The 20,460-nt window shown below is 46.0% G+C and overlaps 1 protein-coding gene across 2 annotated transcripts in view; it reads right to left on the reverse strand.

The window, feature by feature from the left end:
- The window catches only part of LOC144159342 (uncharacterized), a 269,326-nt gene that overhangs the window by 85,050 nt on the left and 163,816 nt on the right, over window positions 1-20,460 (reverse strand). The window lies entirely within an intron of this gene.

Genomic DNA, 20,460 nt, shown 5'->3' on the forward strand with positions numbered 1-20,460 from the left:
ATAGCGCATGCTTCCGTTGTTCCCTTTGGGATAGATGTGAAAGGGTGCGGACAAAATGGTCGGGGCCAGCCAGACATGGAGATCTTTCAGCGGAAAATTTGGAAATCCCTATGAGGTACGACGGCTAGGATGCACGGCCGCACGGCTCTAGCGATCCATGCGGGACCTCCAGTGCTTCAGCGAGATCCACCACAGCAATCACCTCCATGAACGGCCCAGCCACAGGGAGCCGCCGTCGGGTCCAAGCTGGGCTCGGCCTCTGAACGTTATCAGGCCACTAAATAAAGTTTTATTTCTCTCTTTCTCTCTCTCTCTCGGCGTATGTAGCGCGAGCTGTCCTGTGCTCCTCATCGGAGGCTCGGACGCACGTGAGCTGCTTTCTTTGTTTTTTTCCGAGCTCCTCACGTGGCGAAAGGCTACGTGCAAGCCTGGACGACGCCATGCAACCTAACCGAGCTCAAGCTTAAACATCTCTGCTGTTAAGAGCGGCGAAAAGCGGCTCAGTTGCGGCAATGAGGCCTTTGCAAACGAACGAACGAACGAACGAACGCTCACGCGAACTCCAAAGACAACGCTACGAACAACCCAATGGAAATGATGCTGCGCGCCTGGAACGCGAATTGCACCCAACATCCTGAATTCACCGTGAGGGTAAGGAAGGCCTTGAAGAAGCCTGGAAAATAACACAGTTGACGAAGTCACGTGAGAAAGTTTTAAAACCCCGGTTAAAGAAGTGGTCAGAGAGATACCTATCAGGCGTGTCGAAAATAGTTGGGCCCCATATTAGTAACCGTCTTGTAAAAATGCAGGCACGAAGGGCGGCTCCTTCACTCCATGCGGCAAAGTCACCTCGCTCTGATCACCAAAGAGCCCTGTTCCAAAACTTTACCGCCAGTGCCAGACTTCCGCCCAATCACACTCCTATTGACCGACCTTAAGATACTCGCAACGATCCTCGCTCGACGCCTCGAGATGGTCCTCCGGGGGGTGTTTGGTGATCATCAAACCTGCGTGTTCGAAGGTCGCTCAATAAACACCAATTTACATCGAATGAGGACCGCCTATGAGGCCGCAGAGATGGGCGTGATGTCTATTGCGGTACTACAACTGGACCTTCGAAAAGCTTTCTATCAAGTCGATCGCACATTTCTCATTTCTCTTCACCCTACTTCGGCACTGTGGGATAGGGGAAACATTGATCGAATGGCTAGAAACTTGCTACGCCGACATCACAAGTGTGATCATGGGGGGAGCACTCGGACCATCCATATAGGTTGGTAGGTAGGTCCGCCAAAGATGTCCAATGTCTCCTGTCTTGTACGCGCTCTATTTGGAACCGCTCTGCCGAATGGTCGCCACTTCCAACTCGATCAGGGGACTGGTTCTCGGGAACGACGAACTCCGCATGCTAGCGCATGCGGACATCGCCGTCGTCTGCACATCACGGACCCAAGTGAGCGAGGTCGCAGAGCTGACACGTCGCTTCTGCAGCTTTTCTGGAGCGGAACTAAACCTCTGTAAGGAGGAGGGCTGTTGGCTGGGCGAGTGGGAATTCAAGCCCTCCAGCTTTTGTTGCGCTCGCTGGAAGGATGCACCACACCGCTACCACGGCGTGAACATGGCCCTAGGGGAAGCCAATGCAGCCAATGCGACCTTGGCTAACGGCCGCGGAGGCCAAGTTGCAACCCTGGAGTACGCGTCACATCGCCTTGGTCGCCAGAGTTCACGTCTGCAACGTCGTAGTGCACCCGGCTACCCGATACTCAGCGCGACTCACCTCCTTCGACACGAAATCAGTGAACAAGTTGCACCGACAGTGGGCGATCTTGGTCTGGCACTTCTCGTATACGAGCCTATGAGACGCAGAAATCTTTTTTTGGGGTCTAGATGCCGGCGGCCTGGGCCTTGCCCACGTGGGAATAGAACTTACAGTCCAGCTTTTTATTTATTTCCGAGAACAACCTGACTATTTACTCCGTGAAGCGCTCCAGTCCATCGGCTCTGCCCCAATAGCAATGGGCTGGCCACAAACCATGGTGCTCGAGCAACCCGTTCCTATACAGAAATCGCTGACATCATCCCCCTACTGGAACAGCAGTTCTCGTGGGACCATCTTCGAGCGGTTAAGCCCCGGCAGCTGGTGAACACTAATGAACAACGAAGCCGTTAATTACAGCAACAAACAAGATTACGCACTCGTATCAGCTTCGTGCGTTACATAAACAAATTGGTGAAGGAACAAAGCATTCCTTACATAATAAATAAAAACAAACAAACACGCATATTTAGAGCATACTGATGTACAGAAAAAAATTATACTGGAATACATCATTTATACCCGCAACTCAGTACCACGCGCGCATTTCATTTGATTGCAAGAATCCAGCATCCATGAATTGCTATGAAGGAACACTGCAAATATCGCTTATGTATTGATTTTTTTCTGCCTCATATCTGTTATTTTTTACAATGTTGGCAAGTGTGAACATTGGCACTCGACTTAGACGCTTACATTTGGCGGTGGGTATATAAGACTATTGCGCAGGTTCTGTTCCAATTTGGCCGGGCGGCTGAATCGAGTTACAGACAAACAGACAGACAGACAGACAGACAGACAGACAGACAGACAGACAGACAGACAGACAGACAGACAGACAGACAGACAGACAGACAGACAGACAGACAGACAGAAATTATCGAGTTCAAGTATCCCAAGAAAGAGTATTGTCTTTAAGACTGCAACACCCAATCGCAATCCGTGTGTGCGGTAGCCCGTGTGCGGTAGCCGAGTAAGGGCGCAAGAGCTCCCACACGCACCTCAACTGTGCTGTTTCCGCGGCTGCGGTCACGTGACTTTTCGTATCATCCTTGTTGACGCCGCCGCCTACGGCGGTGGCTCTTCGCGTTCCCTTTGCGCGCTTGACGAGAAGCACAAGGCGTTCGCCTTAATAAATTTGGGCGTCATTCATTACTTCCTTTCGACTTGTATCCTTCAAGGCGCGCGAGTGTCTGCCCTTCGAAAAATTCCTATCGCGGACCCTATACTAGGCCGCAAAGAGGTCCACGAATTATATTCAGCAGCCGCAACGGCACTAATTATCCCGAGTTTTGCTTGGGTGTGTACATATTACCATTTACACGCGATACATTGACGTATTCACGATTATGCAAATTGTATATACATTATAACGCGACCGCGTCCTCGTTATAATCAGCTTTCTGATATTGTGCCCCGTGTTTTGTTGGGAAGCACGTTCTTGAGCAGGTGCATTTAATACCCGCAGCAGATGGTGGGTGCTCGCAATCGGCGGCCGTGGCAGCCCGTGTGAGTAACCCTCATCAGGAACACATACGTAAAAAAACACAGTGAAAAAAGAGCCGCCACCCTAAGGGGTTCATTATTTTGTGCGCGCTGGCTAGGCCGCAGTGGGGCATGGCACGTGGCGGCAGGTATACAGAGCACCGTACCAGTCGACTACGGGGCTGCCGTGTAGCAGCTCGGGCCGGGTGTTGTAGATGTCCACGAAACATGGACGCCGTGTCTGGGCCCGGTTTCTGGGTCGGCTCGTGCGAGTGCTTCGACGTGTAGCACCGAGAAAGAGGGGTAAAAGGGAATGGCAGGGACAAGGCACGTGTTCGTGTGGCGCGCGCCTCAAAGGCTGCACCACATTGCCATCACCTGCACAGCATGTCTGCGTGCTTGGGTTGTTAATAATGAGTGAGCTTTATTTGTCGAGTACGCTGGTGTAAATCGTATTTTGAACCACGTGCGGCGAAGACACGTGCACGGCTTTTGTGGGTTTTGTGAACTTGGAGGGTTTGTTTGAATTAACGGAAAGTTGGAATTATCCGAGTTTGTGTTATCGTGAGTCTACTGCAATTGGGCTCTCTTACAAGTGAAAGCGTACAACGAGGACAGACACAGTTCTCCTATCGTTAGGGGAAGCTTGTCACTACCACTTTCCTCTGCTACACCGCGGGCATTCGGCCTGACACCAGTGCGCGCCATAGAGCCTGAGATAGACTGCGTACGGATTGACTTAGTAAAGAAAATTATTCTGCAAAATGTTCGATTGGGTTGTTAAAGGAGGTTAATTAAAAAAAAAACAATAGCATGCCTATAGCGTGATCATCGTTTATTTCTGTTTAATAATAATGCTGCAGCAATGACGTCGGATGCCAATCAGCGTATATTAATGTTGAATCAATTATTTCGGGTCATAATCAGCTTTATTGGTGTTTTCACATGCCTTCCAAATACTCTCGAAGTAAGGTTGCAGCATACTCAAGTGTAGCGCTCAGGCGATGCCAGATAATTAACACCAAACCGGCTTTTTTTTACCCGATCACATCTGCAGTCAAACATAGCCGGACAGACAAGTAATGTTTGCCGAGTATATTTTTTTTCATCGCTAATGGAAGGGCATCATTTAAAACGCCTCAACACGAAGCGGTTCTGCTGAGAGGCGCCCTGAAACTTTTGAAATCCCACTTTTTAGATCTACCAGCCATACGCGGCCCGACAAAAGGAATGCTGGCAACCATGACAGCGTGCCGTGCGGCAAAGCGCCTTTAAGTGCAAGTGAGATTAAACGAGGTGTTCAAAAACTTGTCCCCGGCTAAAACAACAATAATGTGCTACCTTTCCTATTTCTTCATGCGGTTTTTGAACAACACATTGAAATCGACGGGGTTGTTTGGACACGTAACGTAGTGTCACGTTTAGACACTGTGCGTCGCCACCTTTTAGACTTCAGAAATTTCAGTGCGAACTTAAAATTCTTTCCACCTGTTTATTTAAAAATTCCTTGCGGTTACCACAGTATATAAAACGCTGGCTTCCATGTGAGCCGGAGGACACGCACGCCACAACAAAAAAGTATTGTCGGTTTAGAAGAGCGATTTAAAAATCCCGCGCCATCTCCACTAACGTGAAACCTGGGGAGGGGCGAAGCATTCAGCGTATAAGTGTATTATTGGCGCCTAGGCGTTTCAGCCGACGGAGACGAAACCATTAGGGGGTATAAGTATCCAGCTTTGCTGTAAAAGTCTTTTGTCTTTCAAGCGGGAAGCTTTCTAGCGCGAGCCGTAAACGAGTGTCCCGGTGTTTTTTTAGTACGCGTTACGTTCTAGCGTGAGACGCAAACGAGTTTCCCCGGTGTTTTAGTACCGTGACTGCATGAGACGACGGTTACGATGACGACGACAGGAGACGCCAACAGCCCCAGCTCCTAGGGGCCTTCGCCCCTAAAATTGGTTGTCGGTCTCTTTAAGCGGTTACTTAGGGAAAATAATTGCCTACCCCAAGCGGAGCAATACCGTTGTAACACACATAAATATTATGCATCTAGCAGACGCAGGGCCCAGCGAAAGTGCAAGGCTGAAAAAAAAAAATGCTTCGTGGTTTGGTCTTGTAGCCTGTTCAGCTGTTTCGCTGACAGAGGCGAAAAAAATTCGTTGTTTGGGTCGTAACGTCGGCGCACGCTAGACATTCCCAGTGGGTCGAAGTTAATACGCGCCACCACCACCCCCTCCACAGAGAGCATCAAAGCCGAGGTCGTGGCGCGTAAGACCCCAATCTGAAGTTTGGAACTGCCGCTTCTTGCAACTTTTTAATCGAAACCGCTGCCATCACCCCGAACGACGCACTGCGCACGGCAAGACGGCTTGCGAAGCGTTGTGGCAAAATAAGCCGCATCCTCAGCCGGCCTAGACGCGGAAAGGATTGAATCTCTTTCAGCCCGAGGCAAGCACGCGGGTGCGCGAATCTACGGAAGACTAATCGAAGTTCTGCGCACAATGGCGTGCGGCTTTCACCGGCGGAACGCCAGAAAGGTAGACGCGAAGTCTTCTCTTCTGGGGCGTGTCATTTCCTGCGAGAATGTCATTTACTCCTCTGACTCACTCGGTGCGGCACTGCTTGATATGTTTGCTTTCTAAATGATTCAGGATTGTCCGAGGTTTTAAAACCATGGAGTTCTGGAATTACAGTTCTCTTCTTCGCTCTACTTTTATTTACTTTATAATACTTTTTATTTGTTAGCTTTCATCCTATTCTTTCTTCCTTTTTTCGCCTCACTGTATTCACGGGCGTCTGAAGTAGCGAGTCCCGCCGTCAGTGGGGCTAACCTCGTCAGTATTCATTAAAACCGTCTCTCTCTCCGCCTTTTATCATTTCTATTTCTGCTACTGGAAGTACCAGGACCAGGTGAGTACTTCGCCCCCAGCTCTTGGAAGTGGAGGAAAACCTTCCTACAGGAAGCAATCATGTAGTATTGGAATTTGCACGTGGTTGGTATTTCCCTTTCGTTTTTATTGCGTGTCGGTGCCTTCGAAAGCGTTCTGGGACGATGATCACTTTTTGGCGATGTGACGTTTAGCGTCAGGGGCACCTCTGGTAATTTTAGTTACTGTGCTGGGTCACATTTGGCGCAAGCATCTCATTTATGCCACCGCACATTCCGTACCAGATGGGCACGTACCCCCCCCCCCCCCCCCCCCCCCCCCCCCATTTCCTTTCCTCTTCCTCGCTCCGGCACTGCTTCTTGTTCTTCTGGTGTGCGGGCTATCTGAGCTGCAGGTCTGTGGGTTCGTAATTCGGCTCGGCAGACTCGCTGTTACAGACTGGAATGCGATGTAGGTGCTGACGCACTATTTCTCGCAGTGGACACCAAATCTTGCCGTTTCCTCCCTATCACCCGCTAACCCTTGAGCAACTCATACCCTGGACACACAACGATGACGATTCACCTTGCTCGCCAATTCCCCTTCGATGAAGACTGTGGCTCATGATGGAGAATAACTGTTAATACGGCATCTTCAGGCTTTAAAATCTTTTACTAACAGTTTCCACTGTAAATTGGCGTACTCATGGGAGTATTCATGAAGGATAAGAATGGGGTGGAGTGCATTCGGCAGGCTTTCTCAGATAATGAATGGCAGCCTACCATTGTCCCTGAAGAAGAAAGTGTATGACAGCTGCATGTTACCGGTACTCGCCTACGGGGCCGAAAATTGGAGGCTCACTAAGAGGGCTCAACTTAAATTGAGGACGACTCAACGAGCAGTGGAACGGAAGATGATAGGTGTAAAGTTAAGGGACAAGAAGAGAGCGGAGTCGCGTTAAGAGCATATTATTAAAAATTAAGAAGAAATAGACACGGGCAGGGCATGTAATGCGAAGGCAAGATAACCGTTGATCATTAAGGGTAACACAGTGGATCCCTAGAGAAGACAAGTGTAGCAGGGGGCGGTAGAAAGTTAGATGGGCAGATGAGATCAATAAGTTTGTGGGGATAAATTGGTCGCAGTGAGCACAAGACCGGGATAATTGGAGATCTATGGAGATGCATTTGCCCTGCAGTGAGTGTAGATAGTCTGATGATGATGATGAATATGATGATGGACACTGTGAAACGAGGAACGTTTGACCCGCCGTGGTGCAGAGCTGCTGGTTTGTTGTTTAGTAGGAGCAACTGCCGTGAGGCTCCGCAGCACGACCGGATTAAAGATAGCGAACTGCCTCTAGCAGCTGGCGACAACGGGAGCCAGCGTGCCTAAATGCTTCTGGCGCGCTCAGTCAGGCGGGGCTAAATTTAATCCCCAACTTCGGCAGCATCGCTTCGCTCGCATTGGGGCCTGCGAATAAATTATAGTGGTGGTACCGATCGATACGGATTGTACCGATCAGTACGTATAATGCCTGCAAGCACCGGGAATTTACCGTTCAGTCTAGACACACTTCTTACCATTGCACACTTCAATGCATACAAGTAAACCACAGTGCTACCATATCTGCCTGCTCGACTGGCATTTCTTATTTTGGATGACGCGCGGCGCTCCTCACCAGACGTACGCTCACGTGCGCTCGGTATTTTTTTTCGCTGAAGACACTCCGCGAAAGTCGTTCCCGGTTCCTCGCGCCATTTTAGGGGTGAAGAAACTTAGGGGCTCGGGTTGTCGGCGTCTCATGTGGTCACGGTACTAAAACACCGGGACACAGATTTTCCAACGTCTCGCGCTAAAACGTAACGCGTAGTAAATGAACACACCGGGACAGTCGTTTCCCAGCGCCTGGCTCTAGGATGTTTCACCTCCACAGGCAAAAACGCGTGCTAAGAGAACACACCGAGACACTCGTTTTCCAATGCTTAGCGCTAGAACGCTTCGGGCTTCAAAGACACGAGATGGTTTCTCTCCGTGGCCAAATCCATCAAGGCGCCAAGGCCTAAGACACCCAGCGCTCAGCATCACACATGGAAACCGGATCATCAAAACCGCATCATACACTTATACACTGCATGCTTCGCCCTCCCCAGGTTTCACGTTAGTGGAGATGGTCCGTTTTTTTTTTAACTTAAACAGGGTTTCGAGAAAAGAAGGTATTATAATGAATGCCCAGAAAAAGAACGTTCTATGTCTATGTTTTCACCGTTAACTGGACCTTTTTTCTTGCTATTTTTTAATGAACGCCAAAGGACTAAGCTCAAGCTTAAAAAGCTCTGCTGTTAATGAGAGAGCACACATAAAGAAAGTTAAGCACCACAAAGCGCACGCAACACAGCGTTCAGCGATCGAGACTTGAAAACCATGGTCTGAATGCCGGCTGAACAGCGGCAGCAATCGCCTCTCTATTATTCGCTGCGCAGCGAATCACGACAGAATTGACATCAAATAAATATAATCAAAGCACGTATTAATATGAAAAAGGTAATGGAAGATTCACTCGTGGGTCTTTAAGAATTCACCATCACGTGATCGCTCATTTTTGCGAACTCGAGGCGTGGCCGGACGCGCACGCATAGCTCCTTCTTTGGTCTTTCATTACTCCTCAATTGCCACTTCTCTGTGCGAGAGCACGGCGTTTCTCACACGCAATTGGCACATCACGCCAGCCGGGCTTAACTCTCTGTCTCGGTGGTCACGTTTGCCCGATTTAGCAGCGTATTGTCTGCCGGCCGCTCGTTTTCTTGTCCACCAGTATCGACATTTCGTCGCCGTAGTTCGTCCTCTCTTGCTGCCTCCTCGGCCTTATACATTCCTTGCATGCTGCCATTTAAAACGTTTCAAGGGGTGACGGGCCGCGTCTGCCACCGCTTCGACTTGACGTAACCCCTAGCAACGAGATTTCAGTGATGCGTACTCAGGGCCAAAGCATGGAAATGCTTCGACGTCTCCTTTTCCGTACGATAGACCTTCCGTACTAAACCTCCCTGATATGATAGAGATCATATCAGGGAGGTTTAGTATAGCGGTTAGCATACGTTACGCGACGGTCGGCGAGTACCAGAACCTGAATGGCCAGGTGCACATTCGTTCTCTGGGGAGGAGCGGCCAGCCTCGTCACGTCGACGCATTCGTTCCGGGGAAGGGTGATCCTCGTGGCTATGCCCGGGCGCGCATGCGCAGTCAGGTCCCGATACCCATCGATCGTAGCGTAGTGTATTCTAGCCGGGATACTGAAACTCTCTATTCTGTGGCTCCGTGTTCGCAGATCGTCAGTGCGAAATTTGCCGGCGTGCCACATGTATTGCTCGTGCAGTTTTAACAGGCACAAATTGAAACAGAGCTTCACCACCTACGTGACCATATTGGAGAATGACCTTCGTTGAGCAACGACCCACGATCACGAATACGGTGGTTGGGGAGGAAATTATTTTTTTCTTCTTCGTCGTGTCTTCCCTTTTTGTTAAACGAAACACATAAATTTATATTTAACCACTAGACGAACCACAGTCATCTAAGCGCTCTCTGTCGCGTACTATTTTTCCCAATTCCTGGACTCCTGCTGACGAGGCTACTAACTTATCGGACAGGCCCGGGTGGCGAATTTCCGAACGCTTCGCTGCACAGAGCACCCACGTGACATGTCTGTTCGCGCGATGCAGAACGGTAATTAAATGTCTTAATTGGATGAGCCCCAAACCTAAACCGAATGAAACATTCCAAATCCCTATTATTAACAAAAACAACACGCAGATTTGTTAAAAAAATTATTTTGAAAATAAAAGGGTAAGAAACGAAAAAAGAACTAGAGATAGACGTGCTGCGGCTCGAATCCAAGCCGCCAGCACCAGTACTCAGTACTCTACATCGAGGCCACAGAGCCCGAACGGTAGTCTCCTTTTAGCAGGCGCTCAAAAGAAAAAATTAACTGCGTATCTGCTCCTTTCGTTGCAAATGTCCACAAAATTGGACCCATCTCCCCGCGAGGGGGACTCGAGTAAATGCGTCGCATAGGGGGTGGGTGTATTGCGTTAACGTTTAGTGTTTGGGGAGTTGGTGGTAGTGATTGCGTTGTATCAGCAGCTTCTTGACGTAGTTTGAATGAGTCAAGGATATAAGGCGCGTTCGTAGCCTCCCATTCTGTGTCGGCTTTGTGGCGCAGTGGGTAGAGCACCATGTACATTGCGTTCCGCCCGCAGGGTCGAGGGATCGAAACCAGTATTTTTTTTTATATGGTGTAGGGGGGGGGGGGGGGTGCGGGCTACGACTACGGACGTCAACGCGGGTGACACCGTGAGTTACTGAAATGCTCTGCATTTAATAGCGCGTGCAGTTGCATCACGCATGTCACGTGGGAGCTCTGTGCAGCGAAGCGTTTGGAAACGCGCGCCCGCGTGAAGTGTGTTCTGAGGACATACTAGCTCCCGAGTGCCCCCTGCGGCGAGTGTCGATCGCGCTTGCCACCGGATTATACCGCACTAACATTTTAAGCGAGTAAGTACACTGCACGTAAGTGCACTTAAATGCGCATGTTTTACAGGGGTTTACAACCGTAATGGTGAGTGTATTGAAGAATGCAGCAACCAGATGAAAATGCATAGAATGCGTCCCAGCATAATTAGCGCTGAAGACAGTGTGAGGTCCTAAGTAATGAGCATCTTATCCAGCTTTGCAAGAAGAATACAGTGCTTCTAGGTACCCCGATCCTGCCAGGGGTCCTGTATTGGGCCAGGCTATGGCGATAAAAAACACCGCTTGGTCTGCAGCATATACGATGTGAAGGAAAATGCGGGCGAACTGCTTCGTTATATGCAACGAGACACAGGGATTTCAGACGGACCCTGGTCAGACCCAAAGCTCTGCTCAGGGTTATTCGGCGTGAGGCTTAAGAGCGAGTTCGGCGCACTTTCTGCGCATCCGAGGCGGCGAACTGGCGAGAGTCGTTTGCGTCTCTGGTGTATAAGAGGATCTCGGACAGTGCGCGGATCAAGTACAGAGATAAATGGAGCGGCGCCCTCCAAACGAGCTTTCCGGGTTAAACCCTCACGCGTCCGCGCGCACGGAACCAGGTAAGCGTGTCCACGCGCTGGAGGGCTTGCCCACCCTGGAATATCCAGGTAAGGATTACGATGGTTCTTGACGGGGGAGGATATTGCAACAAAGAGAAGGGTAGAACGGTTGAGGAAGGGAACAAGGTCTAAAAGCAAATGTCTAAAACCCCGTTGTACTATGGTTTGACATAAGAAGTTTCGGGCACGGTAAGACTAGTTCGTTAAACACGCGACTGACCTAGTTTGAGGTCAACGCAAAAAAAAGAAGAATTTTAATTTCTGCGTTGGAACCTGTTTCGATCAAACAAAACAATTTGAAGCACAGGACAGGAGCGGTTTGAGGTCACTGGGAGAGGCCTTCGGCCTGCAGTGGATTTAACTTGAATGTTTAGGGCCGTAGCGCCGGTCAAACCTGTCTACTATCTGCTCCAACCATTCTCCTTCTGCCTTCTCTTTTTTGCCAATTTTCCGTTTCCCGAGTGCAGGATAGCAAACTAGGCTCTAGCCAGGTAACTTTCCTTCCTTCCTTCCTTCCTTCCTTCCTTCCTTCCTTCCTTCCTTCCTTCCTTCCTTCCTTCCTTCCTTCCTTCTTTTCTTTTTCTTTCTTCTTTACTTCTTTCCGCCCCCTTCCTTCTTTTCTTTCTTCTTTACTTCTTTCCGCCCCCTTCCTTCTTTTCTTTCTTTCTTTCTTTCTTTCTTTCTTTCTTTCTTTCTTTCTTTCTTTCTTTCTTCCTTTCCTTCTTTATTTCTTTCTTTATTCCTTCCCTCTTTTCCTTCCTTTTTCTTCCTTTCCTTCTTTCTGTCTTACTTTCTTTCTCCCTTGTTTATTGTCTTTTTTCATTCTTCCGTCCTTCCTTCCACCATTCCTTTCTTCCTTTCTTTCTTTCTTTATTTCTTTTTTTCTTTCTTCATTTCTTCCTTCCTTCCTTCCTTCCTTCCTTCCTTCCTTCAATAGGCTCTTAATGATGTGATGACGATGGCGATGACGATGATGGTAGCCGGCTTTGATAACTTTAAGCACCATGAACTCGTAAGAGCCATTTTTCTCGGGTGGTGAAATTCAAATCAAAATTGGGAGTTTTACGCGCCGAGGCTGCACCTGGGGCTTAATTATGAGTTGCGTCTATTTCAAAAATGTCAGTTGCGGGTGCATTTCCGCATTTATAAGACTGAGATCTTCATCGGTGAGTGGTAGCGGTCGTGCAGGCGCCAATGCTGTAAACTTGTAACAAATGGTCAAGAGATAATCGCATGGAATTCGCAGGTGCGCATCGAGCGGCTTCGCCCCTCTCCGCCACGTAATCCCTTCCAGCTGCGTGAAGTGGTTCAAATGGCGGCGCACTGATCACGTAATTGCACGCGCTCCCGGCACTTGATCACCAGCTCAAGTGCGAGGAGCGTTTGCAATTGCGTCATCATGGTTGCTACGTTTGCTACTGATACGGCGTTGCTATTATTGTGAGACGCGATAGACGCAGATAAGCTTGGCGTCTCTATCAGGATGGAATCGGTAGTGTAGTGCGTAAGCTCAGCTAACCCTGGATATGCAATGCACTAACGTGGCTATCTGGGCGTGTTCAGCGCTCGTGTGTGTCAAGTACTCTTCCCTGTGTCCGTGTGTAGACCGCTCTGTCTTCTCATAACCTGGATATGCAAAGCGAAACCTTGGATAGCCTGGTTAGTCTTGGTTTCACTTTGGTAACCTTTGATTTAGTTGTAATTATTACGCTATTCGTCACAAGCCTGACTTTTTCTACTGTTGTAATCCCGCTTCCGGCGTTTTCTGGATCGAACGGCTGGCCGCGCGATGTCCGCGGGGTGTCCATAAGCCGCTTATCGCCGACGGCCCAAATCGTCCAGCTAGAGCACAACGCCCGAAGAAAATGGCCCAGCCTCGATGTCATTCATTGCCAAGCTCGTATGCACGCGGAAAGTCACGTGGCCAGGTGTGAACCAGCTGTGGAGAGCGCATGCGCCAAGCCAGCAGCGGCGGCGGCAGCGGCGAAGGTGGCCCTCTGCGGAGCTCGGCCCGGCGAGTCACGTGATGTGCAGCTGCGGTCAAATGAAGGTCAAATCCACCACGACGGTGAAACCGCTCGACGAGAGTAATAAAAATTTGCTTTAAAAGTTAAGACCAAACAGACCGAGGTCCCAGTCCTAATATCGGCGTACTTTTTTCTTGGGAGCATTGTCTTGCGCGGCAGATGTGTGACACATTAGGCGTTACGGACGGATAGACGAGTTTTCTCGTTGAGTCCCCGTAGAAATACTTAGGCGTTTTAAAAAAAAGCTGAAAACTTTCAAAGTGTACTAGGGTAGCAAATTGGGCGGGTTGGAAGATACTGATGATGGTCAGCGCAGACGAAAACACGAGACAGGAAGAGAGAGGACGACGCAAGCGCTGTCTAAAAATTGGAATTTTATCGAAAAACAAGATCCGCGTAAAACCAAACAAAAACCAAAGAACAAAACACAGTGATCCGACAACCTGATACAGAATAAGCGCCCAAAAAAGCCACCTCAGCATCCCTTAGCGCAATGGAAGGGTGCCTCCCCGTCGTGTCGTTGCCTCATAAATCTGATAAGCTCCAGTGATCCCCGCGTGCTCTGTCTCCTGCGTCTGTTCAACACTACTGCTTTTACGGAGCACTTATAAGCTCCATTAGCTGCTCCGCCGTTTGTGCACCCTTCTCTCAATACTTGCACATACACTATTAACTTCTTGCCAGCTCGAAAGACGACATTCACGTCGTAACGGCCAGTAATCTTTTTCAAGCGCTGCGAGACAGAGGGAAAATAGGGAATAACAGCAAAAGTGCAGTAATTAAATTCTGGTTTTTTAGCCCGTGTCGTTTGGTAATATTACTTTTGCTTTGAAAAGTGCGGGGTTTTCGGAACATTACAGCTGGTGGGAGATTGGGGAAGGGGGGAGCGCTCTGTTGTAAAATGCCTCCCCTCCCCAGGATCAGTTGCTACAGGCTAACAAGATTAGATGTTGGGATAGTTGGTCGAGGGTATTTAAGAACATGAATAGCGCAACGCAAGACGAAAGGCAGGAAGCATGCTCACGGACAAAGCGCTACCAAATATGCTGAGCCACAACACGTTGCGCTGTTCGAGGCTTAGGCAAAAAAAAAATAACAAAATAACGTACACTTTGCAGTATTTAAGGCAGGTGATATGGCCTGTGTTGGTTTGTAGTACGCAGCCCAGATGAAGCCCTATATCACTAGACCGATTCTGTTTTCATGGGCCTTTTTTTTCGCTCACAAGCAAAAGCTTCCCGAAGACGAGATATAAGCTAAACTTATAACGTGACGTTCCGATATACCATTTTTCTCAACGCGCTTTCAACCCCCCCCCCCCCCCTTCTTTCCCTGTCTGCGATTTCCAAGCGGAGGCTCTAGATTTCCACGATGTCACATGAGCGCTTTGCTTTATGTTTTGCGTTCTCCTTTCTCTACGGGCATGATTCATCTTCGAGGCATGGTAACAGGGAGGTCGCCTTTTTTTGGCAAAGGCTGAGGCAGCGGCTTCGGCCCGTGCTTCATTTGTCTTTTTTCTTGCTACCGAGAATCCCCCGGGCGCTTTCAATTCGATTTGGCGGCGTAGACGCGCTTCAGAAATGCCAGCACTTACCTGCCGAGTAAAGACAAGCCGGCATATTGCCGAGCGCGGCATGGTTCATGTCACTGGGTGTCGCCTTCGGCTGACCTTATCCGGTAAAAATATTTCTAAGCCTAGAGGAGAACGAAACAAACAGAAAAATAACACATCTTCGGTGCTCAAATATTTTCATCGGCCGTTGTTTCATCCGCAAACCTGAGAGATGTTCAAAGGGCCTACTTGAAAAGATTGTTTGTAACGGTTGTTCCTGCTTATTTGAAAGCTTCTTTTTGTGCAGTGCGGGCAAGCGCAAGCGGTTTAGGCCCTTTTTTTTCTCCCAGAAAAACGAAAAAAAAAGGTCGAAGAGGCTTTGGTGTCGATGTCAATGCAGCGTTATTTGTGCCCTTTGTAATACTACATGTTTAGAGTTTTGTAAACAACCGAAAAAAATTTCATGCCGAGAAAAGTTGATGTCGAGAACATGAAAATTTTGCAGACTTAATCGTTACCTCTACTTAAGAACTGTCTGCGTTTTCTGGCCCTAATAAAATAGGTATAAACGAAACTGAAAGCCCTTTGTACCCTCTATGCAACGCTACAGCCGGTTATGCTCGAGTCGCAACGGTAGGCGTCTATTTCTTTTAACTAAATGTGCAATGACAGAATCTTAACAATAATCGTACAATAATAATCTTAACAATAATCTTAATTGACAGAATCTTAACAATACAGCGCGACAGAAACAAAGACTTAAGCGAGGCACACAGGACGAGCGCTGCCTCGCTTAAGTCTTTGTTTCTGTCGCGCTGTATTGTTAAGATGAATCACCAACTAGCCAAATACCACACTTTGATGGACAGAAGCTTACAAAGGGTCACCTGCGAAAAATGTTTTGACTCTTCAGTACAAGTTGAGCACTAACAAAATCAAGGAACCTACTATATTACGCAGCATAGAAATGAATAATGGGGAATTCAGTAAGACCGAAGAAGATACTCGGTAAATTGACAATCGAAATCGAACCGCATACCAACTACAATCGGACGACATATCTGCGAATAGCACTTCTGTCGACTAAGCAGAAGATTACTTTACACAAACCGAACACGATCTCGATTTCACGCAAGCAGAGGTTGACAACAGATTGTAGCTCATTTAAAAACAGCATGCAGGAACTAGACGTGACAGTCTGAAAACTTGCTTTATACAAGCAGTATATACAACAGAAAATTTCTTTCTTGATATTTTAATGCATGCTTAAGGTTCGGCCATTTTCCTGCAGCCTGGAAAATATTCAGAGTAATATTTATTCAAAAAATCATACCAACCAAAATACTCCCGACGACTATCGCCAAATAACCATAAATTTATTACCAGGAAAAATACCGAAAAGATTTATAAACGACAGAACCCACTTTCACTTCATCAAACATAACTTCTTACCTCCAAAAAAACATGGATTTGCACACAATACTTCGGCTATTGCCGAGTTAAGCCAATTGAAATCTACTATACAAGAAGCTGTCAGCGGTCGAAAAAAAAGTCATTGTTATATCCATACAGATTAGAAATTCAATCGGCCCTATAAGTTCTAGACTAATCTAAAGGCACCTTTAAAAAGCCAACCTACCAGAAAACATTAGAATTCTTATGGTCGATTTACTTCAAAGCAGAACAATTGCTTACCAAATTTTAACACAACAGTTCGCAGTAATGTTACGTCAGGAACTCCTCAAGGTTCTCCTTTGAGCCCACTTTCATTGAACCTAACTACTTGAGAATTACGACAAAAACTGCCGATCAGAGCAAGTGCGGAGGCTTTTGCTGGAGACCTTACTATCTTAATACGGGGAAGAACTTGACAAGAAATAGAGAATGTTGACAATGAGACGGTTAGGTTGATGAAAGGATGGAGCAATAAAAATAATCTTCAATTACCTGTAAACTGTAAATTATTGGCAATAGGTGCAGACTACCCTCCCCAATTAAAGGCCGCCGACCATAAAACTTGGCAACACATCTCTAAAAAATGTAAAGGCACTTTAAATATTCGGGAGCAACATTTGATTCAAAAACTCTTATTTACCACACTTGAAAATCGTACAAAACAAAATTAATACTCCAACCGTCGACATTTCTAGGTTTTCAGGTCACAATTGGGATATGTCACTTAAACACTTACGAGCCAGATACACGAGACCATTAAAACAACAATAATACATGGCTCCCCAGTGTGGTATTAGAGAGTACCGACTTGAAGCCGTAACTGAAAGTTATACAGTGAGCTCCTTTGCTAAAAATCAGCAAATCCCTAAGGAAAATTTCAAACCTGGTCTTAAACATCCTCTGAAATATACCCCTATCTACGTTACAGCAGAAAAAAAATACGAATTTTTCGGAAATATCAGCAGGCTCACTGAAGAATAATTTACCAGGACAACGCATACTACACCGATTGTGTAGCTAAGAAAGTAAATATTTGGGAATTACACCCCTCAGGAACGTTAAAGCCTTTTCTAGAGCAACTATTCCAACAGCGGGCATTACATGCATACAGAAAGCAAAAGTAGGGTACGTTATGTAGTTCTGGGTGATCAAAACATAATATTCACTACCAAATCACTTAAACTACCCCAGTATGCAAGTAAACTTGAATATTCTGGAAGCACTACAATGCGTAAAATACGAAGACCCGCGCAGGTAATATCAGATAATTTCGGACAGTCTATCCACATTACAAGGCGTAAAAAAATCCTAACTTGAATATTTTGACCCAACAAATTAAGGACGAATTAAATAAAGTCCAGGACAACCATAATGCCATTTTGGCTTCCACCAAACGACACGATAGCGTTCTAGGCAACATGATGTCCGCCCAATCAGCAAACCAAGCAGCTATTACTGGTGACAGTGTATATATCTCCTTTACAAACCAGTTCACAAAAATGAAACTAAAGGAGCGAGATAGGAATAAATGGAACCAAATGCGAAATGAACAGCGTAAATGAGCCGCAGCTTATTAGTAGGTAATACACGTAAAAATTATACCACCAGCTTTTCCGCCCAAATATTGAATGTTCACCAACTCGCCCAAATCACAGTACTTTTGAACTTTATCACACAACGCAAGAAATATCAGTCCAAGGTATGTTTCTAATTTGTTTAAAAAAAATAAAGATTTTGGACAATATTACCTGCTGCTGTGGACTACGAGGCGAAAACTTCGACAAGTACTTCACAACGTGCGAAATTACGAGTAAGGAACGAGGTAAACGTACAAATTATTGAAAACAAGCTTACCACACTACAAACAGGAAATGATCACACGTAATGCATCTACTGACCAATGAGAAACGGCGGTCCATACTATTAATGATAATATTGCCCAACGCTATATGGACCAAACGAAAATAGCATTACTGTAAACAGGTTCATGAAACCGACTTTAGATTACTGCATGGGCATTGACCGAATTACAGCAAAAAACGACAACATCAAAGGACAAAAAACACACAAATATTGAAAAACCAAAAAATATTGTAATTCTAGGAACATCAAGAAAATTACAACTGTACTCCATTCTACAGCAATATATTCTACAGAAACCAAAAAAAAAAACTCCCCAAGAGCGCGAGAAAATACAGAAAGTAGAGACAGAGACGCCCGAGAAAAACATAAAAAAAAATAAAAGTTTACTCCCATTTCAGGAAGAGGACTTCCTTTCTTAAGAGTACAGGGAAGTCCTCTTCATGAAACGTCCGTATAATTTTCTTTTTGTAATGTTTCTCTTGTGTGTCTCTGTCTCTACTTACCTAACATATATATATATATATATATATATCTATATATATATATATATATATAACAGGAAATGCGGGATAACAGGATAACATTTCCTGTTATCCCCACCACCCGCGTTCATGCAGTGTGTTCCTCCTTGCCTCTTTCTTGCCTCCTCCTTGCCACCTTGTTCCTCCCTCTTCCTTTCGTCTTTTTTTTTGAAGGCTTTTTTTCGCCAATGAGAGCTCTCCCCGAGAGCTCTCATTGACGAGGGTGAGGAGAAAGGGAAGCCCTCGGAGGCAAAGTGTATAAGCGTTTTTCCGTCTATTCTAAAATAACCCCTGAAGAAGAAAGGTTCTCCTTTCGCAACTGTTGGGAACAATAAAACCCTTGTTCAGTGTTTTCCAAGCGTGTGCACCCAAGTTTTGACATATTACTACGGTAGTCCTGAACTTCTTACCTGCTATATATATATATATATATATATATATATATATATATATATATATATATATATATATATATATATATATATATATATATATATATATATATAATATATATATATATATATATATATATATATATATATATATATATATATATATATATATATATATATATATATATATATATATATATATATATAAATATATATATATATATATATATATATATATATATATATATATATATATATATATATAAATATATATATATATATATATATATATATATATATATATATATATATATATATATATATATATATATATATATATATATATATATATATATATACCGTAATTACCCGACCCGATTCTAACGCGCACCCTATTTTCCCGGCAAAAAAACCGAAAAACCTTGCACCTCCGATTGTAACGTGCACGGAACTTTGTGAGCAAGAAAAACGAATGCGAGAGAAACGGGCGATTTATTTCTCGAAATAATCTCACTCATCTCACTCCTCGTCGCTCTCCGCTGGCCACAACATCACAACATTTCGTCCTTGGTGGCGTCAAGCGGGTTCGCGATGCGACACTTCATAACGGACGTTCAACCATGGTCGATGGGATCGTGGCCCACGCCTCGCACGCCCATCCTGCGAGCTTCTCCAGAGGCGCAAGCTTCAGCCGACCGCTCGTTTTGAACGCGTGAGAGCCGCTGCTGTCACTGCTGTTATCAAGCGCGCAAGTGGAACGATTTGACGGTTTGTGTGAACGCCGATAGAAAAGCTTAGGCGCCTATGCTTCCTTCGTCCGAAAAAGCGTTGCTAAAAACTTTGGCGCCATCTTGAGATGGCGATGGCGATGGGCGGGACGAAATTTTCGTTGTTTCGGCAGTTTCGGTTTCGTATCCGATTCTAACGCGCATGCGATTTTTCGACCTATTTTTCCGGAAAAAAAGTGCGCGTTAGAATCGGGTAATTTTGGTATATATAGATATATATATATATATATATATATATATATATATATATATATATATATATATATATATATATATATATATATATATATATAGCGAATCAGAAAATGGGAAATGAGGGGCTCAGTGAAATAAGATAGAAAATAAGGGTTGGCAGTCAAGAAAACCTCGGAAAGCAAAGGGGAGGTTGTGTTGGGTCATAGAAACAGATGAAGAATTTTTCGAGTCAGAAAGAAATTGGTGAAAAAATGCCCGCCGGGTGGGATCCGAACCCACGACCTCCAGAATACCGGTCTGGTGCGAAAGAAATTGGTGAAAAAATGCCCACCCGGCGGGCATTTTTTCACTAATTTCTTTCTGACTCAAAAAA

Source organism: Haemaphysalis longicornis, unplaced genomic scaffold (assembly GCF_048455015.1).
Source record: "Haemaphysalis longicornis isolate Haplotype H1 unplaced genomic scaffold, Haemaphysalis longicornis Haplotype H1 scaffold_10, whole genome shotgun sequence".
NCBI lineage: Eukaryota > Metazoa > Arthropoda > Arachnida > Ixodida > Ixodidae > Haemaphysalis > Haemaphysalis longicornis.